This window comes from Odontomachus brunneus, unplaced genomic scaffold, assembly GCF_010583005.1.
Source record: "Odontomachus brunneus isolate Ranch 3 - 2012 unplaced genomic scaffold, Obru_v1 Obru_scaffold_034, whole genome shotgun sequence".
Lineage (NCBI taxonomy): Eukaryota > Metazoa > Arthropoda > Insecta > Hymenoptera > Formicidae > Odontomachus > Odontomachus brunneus.
The window spans coordinates 1,192,394-1,197,835 of record NW_022639484.1 but is presented as its reverse complement, the minus strand read 5'-3'; the positions used below and the strand labels follow the sequence as shown (position 1 = coordinate 1,197,835).

The window sequence follows — 5,442 nt, the reverse complement described above, 5'->3', positions numbered from 1 at the left end:
ACGGTACAACACACAATGGTACAGGTGCATGCATATAAGTGAAAATTTGCATAAGATATGAAATTAGTTATAAATCCCTGAAAGAAACGTCAAATGTGTAACAGCTTACTGATTCTCATAAATGTAATGTGTGATATTTTATTCATAACATTTTGACGAGATTGTTATTATTTGCGAAATTTGTATTTAAATGATAGAAAAGGCAGATTATTACTACATATATTGTTGTATGTATAGAACTTTCGTATCAATATTTGGAAAAGGGGCGACATGTGCATGCACCTGTATCACTGTGTTGTACCGTACCTGAGCGCGCGTACTTTAGCCAATATAATTGGTCAATTTTAATCGTTTATAATTTGAAAAGTATTATAGCCTCGCCATTTTTATATTAAGATTTTCTTATTCAAATTACTTCAGGAATCCGCTCTTAAGAGATAATGCGGTAATGACGGGACACTTTGTATATCTAAGATATATCTGATTGGGTATCGCTTGTCACATATCGCGTGTCGTGTCGTGCATCACGCTGGTCTATGAGACTATTAGTGATTAGCGACGAGCAATGAGCGATGAGCGATAAGATTCAATCAGAACTCTGCTTTAAGAAAAAATAAGAGTTCTCATTGGATATCGTTCATCGCTCGTCGCTAATCACGTCCAGTGTACAAGGCCCAAGACATAGGCTTAAGACATGAGCAAAGTGACCAATCACAGTCATGATTGCAATTTGTCAGATTGAGAATGGACTATGATTGGTCATTTTACTTATTGCTACTGGCTTATATATAGACCGAATTTAATAGATTTAAAACAAAAAAATAATTATTAGAGTAACGAATTAATCGTTACCGTTACTGGATAAATGTAACTACGTTACCGTTACAGTTCCCTTATAGAAATATCATACTAAGAATCATTGATAATTACTTATTATCCAGTATTTTTAATACTGAAAATAAGTAATTATCAATGATTCTTAGTATGATATTTCTATAAGGGTTACCGATCAAAAAAAATAACGCCGTTATCGTTATAGTTACCGAAAAAAGTAACTGTAACGGTAACGACGTTACAAGTAACTCATTACTTTCCAACCCTGGTATACAATACGAAGCGTCTCTCAGTCAAATTGACAGTGGTGCAGTTAAGATGAACGAGTCAAGAACCAGAGGTCTCAGGTTCGAATCTCAGCAATGCCTATACAGCACAGAAGTTTGTAGTAACATTGCTACAACGTTGCAAGATTGCATATTGCAGTGCAATATTGCAGAGACATTGCAGCGACATTAATTTACAATATTTTTTTAGCAATATTGCAGCAATATTTAAATAATATTATGAACATAATATATTTTTTATTTATTTACTAGTTATTTTTGTTACTTGTATTTCAAATTTAGTAATGTTTTACATCAATAGTACTTAGAATAGTTGTTAACAATGATTCCCGAGCAGCACGGGAGGAGATACGCATACACTCACGCGACCGTGTCCGTGAGCCTCATGAATACGGTCGCGTGAGTGTATGCGTATCCCTTCCCATGCTGATGCGTGCTGCTCGGGAGTCAAAATTTCTATCACTATTTGTTAGTGGCAGTCATTAATACTAGAATTTGTTTTATTGTGTATTTCTTACACTTATACCATTTTTCGGAGAAAATATTTTCATTAGATTTAATATTCATATTTGTTTAATTTTGTGGTTTTTCATTAAAATATTGTGTGTTTCATTAAAATATTATATTCTTAAACGAAATATAATTTTTTAAAATAATGAAATTAAAAACTTTTATTTTGTTCAAGGAAATCATGTCTTTTGATGAAACAACAGTATTGTTTTAAATAGTATTTTTTTAAAGTTAGCTCTTAGTTTTTTCAAATAATTATATAATAATATTAGGTGCGCAACTAAGTTCCCGCTGTTTGTCAATAGATGGCTCCAGCAGTAAGTGCTGGTCGATTTTGACATATTCAAAACGTCATGAACCAAGCTTAGACATATGGTAAACAAATCGCTTTGACACGTTAGTGATTTTGTTTTGGCGTCTTTATACTTTTGGTTGTGTGAAAATGTCTGATTTTGTGTCAAATAATCGTCATTTGCGGGAAGTGTTGATTTTCTTATTTCATCCAAAGAAAATGGCGGCTGAAGCGCATCGAGAGCTCCAAAAAGTTTACGGAGATGCTGCTCTAAGTGAAACAACGTGCCGTGATTGGTTTCGTCTCTTCAAAGACGGTGATTTCGATGTTGACAACCGTCCGCGTGAAGGAAGGCCAAAAACCTTCGAAGACGCTGAATTGGAGGCATTGCTCGATGAGGATCCATGCCAAACGCAAGAACAGCTTGCTTCAGCATTAGGAGTTACCTGCCAAGTCATTTCCAAACGATTGCATGCGTTGGGAATGATTCAAAAGCAAGGAACTTGGGTTCCTTATGATTTGAAGCCAAGGGACGTTGAGCGTCGTTTTTTCGCCTGCTCCAGCGGCAAAAAAGGAAGGGTTTTCTTCATCGCATCGTGACGGGTGATGAAAAATGGATTTATTACAGCAACCCAAAGAAAAAAAAGTCCGGTCATGCTTCTACGTCGTCGGCTCGGCCGAATATTCACGCTGCGAAGGTTATGCTGTGTATTTAGTGGGACCAGGTCGGTGTTATTTATTATGAGCTGTTGAAACCGAACGAAACCATCACTGGGGAACGGTATCGAATTCAATTGATGCGATTGAGCCGAGCACTGCACGAAAAACGGCCACAATACGAGCAGAGGCACGAAAAAGTGATTCTACTGCATGACAACGCTCGGCCTCATGTTGCCAAACCCGTTAAAACCTACTTGGAAACGCTCAAATGGGAAGTCCTACCCCACCCGCCATATTCCCCAGATATTGCGCCGTCCGATTATTACTTGTTCCGTTCGATGGCACATGGTCTGGCTGATCAGCAGTTCCGCTCATATGAAGACATCAAAAAATGGCTTGATTCGTGGATAGCCTCACAAAACGAACACTTTTACCGTAACGGTATTCAAGCTCTGCCAGAAAGATGGGAAAAAATTGTAGCTAGCGATGGGCAATACTTTGAATGATTCATTTGTAACCATTTTTTCACAATAAAGTTGCATTTTCATAAAAAAACAGCGAGAACTTAGTTGCGCACCTAATAATTTAATAAAATAATATAATAATAATTTTTAAATAATTGTAATGTAGTAATTCGATTTGTTTAATTTGAATTTTCTTGGATTTTTTAATTGTTTTTGTTTGGATTAATTATTATAACATTTTGTTAAAAATCTAAAAGTAATTATCACTGGTTCATTACATTACATCAATATTCATCGCATATCGAATGTTATTGCATTGTTTCAATATCTATCAGCAAATTATCCAACAAACACCAAGTAAAAGTTATATAACTATTATTTGAGGTTTGTTAGGTATGTTACCCAGATAACTATTCGATGTTCATTGGTCCATACGATCTTATGCTGTGCATATGCGTCTATGTAATCTTGTGTGCGATAGCCTTAACGGCAGATTAGGGACGCAGATGTCTATGGATCTGTCGACAGATCCTACTCGAATTCGACAGATTCTGTCGTCAATCTGATGTCAGTTTGTGTACATATTGCTTACTGGGTTATAATATGCTGTAAACACTATAAGGATACATTATATAGGCATAAATCATAAGAATATCGTTGGAATCATTGGGAATCGCTGAGTGCCGCTCGATCGTCAGGTTAAGCAACACTTTAACGGAATCAGGACATTGGATGGTGACCGGTGATACCACTTGGGATCGAAATTATCGAGAGGAGTTTCACGAAAGTTTTGGAGTGTGTGTTGACTATCTTCGATACCATAGTAGTTTATGAGACATGATAAAATTAAGGATATATAAATATGTTTTTTTAAATATTATGATTTTCTCATTTTTCATCTTCGCACAATAATTCTTAGTATTTGATTATTATCAATATTTATTAATAGTGATTTTATTATCAGTATTCACCAGAAATTAAGTACTGGTCAAAAAATTACTGAATTATTGATAATATTTAATTACTAATAAATTTTTAATATTTCTTAGTATGAAATTTATTATTTCATCAAGCAGTATTAAAACAATCGTTAATATTTTCTCAAAATATTTTGGAAGAAATATGATACATACTTAATATTTATAGCAGATAAATATAAATTTAAATATTTATAATGTAAAGAAAAATAATCTTTTGTAATATTTATGGTAATATTTGTTTATATTTATTTATTAAATATTTATCGTAATCTTTTTCATACCTCACTCGGACATAAGAATATGCAGAAAATATTTATCGAATATATTTTCAAAGTATTAAAATCTTTCTTATAAATATTTTAAAAAGATTTTGTAAATATATTTTGTGCTGTCTGGATTCTATATAATATCTAGACCGCTAATTAGGTATAGTTTAATTAAGGATTGTTTGATCGGAAAAATTAGAGATCTTTTAATAAGAAATCGGACACTATATGTCAACGTTTTGATTGGCTGCGCCATGTTTGGGACGGTTCCCAATGATTCCAACGATATTCTTATGATTTATGCCTATATAATGTATCCTTATAGTGTTTACAGCATATTATAACCCAGTAAGCAATCTGTACACAAACTGACATCAGATTGACGACAGAATCTGTCGAATTCGAGTAGGATCTGTCGACAGATCCATAGACATCTGCGTCCCCAATCTGCCGTTAAGGCTATCGCACACAAGATTACATAGACGCATATGCACAGCATAAGATCGTATGGACCAATGAACATCGAATAGTTATCTGGGTAACATACCTAACAAACCTCAAATAATAGTTATATAACTTTTACTTGGTGTTTGTTGGATAATTTGCTGATAGATATTGAAACAATGCAATAACATTCGATATGCGATGAATATTGATGTAATGTAATGAACCAGTGATAATTACTTCCGGTTAGGATCATTAGCTGAATAACAACACAAGCAGTGGTCTATTCGTTTCAGCTGCATTGGCTGCACTGCTGAACTGGTGCAATAAGTTAAAGTAAGATAAGTATATTTCCGGTTTGAACCCAAACATGGCGAATTTAGTATCTATAGGCGACGATGTCCAATCTTTTATTAAAGGATCTCTAGGAAAAATTCCATCCGCCATCTTTGAAAGGATCTCATATACGTGACCGGAGTGGCAATGTGTAAGTGGGAGGAAGCAATATGCTATAGTGCGTTTCATTTGAACCGGGTATTAACCCGGTTCTTTCAGAAATGGCCGCCCGATATTTTTCCGACCACTCGCTAAATATGAATATCAACAGTCTAGTTTATAATATCTAGATATAGTTTCCGGAATGGAGCCGTGTCTTGAATCAGCGATAGGCATATCGCTGATTCAAGACACGGCTCCATTCCGGAA

The 5,442-nt window shown here is 34.7% G+C and overlaps 1 protein-coding gene across 1 annotated transcript in view; it reads left to right on the top strand.

The window, feature by feature from the left end:
- LOC116843617 overlaps window positions 1-5,442 on the top strand; it is a 76,751-nt gene that overhangs the window by 69,160 nt on the left and 2,149 nt on the right. The window lies entirely within an intron of this gene.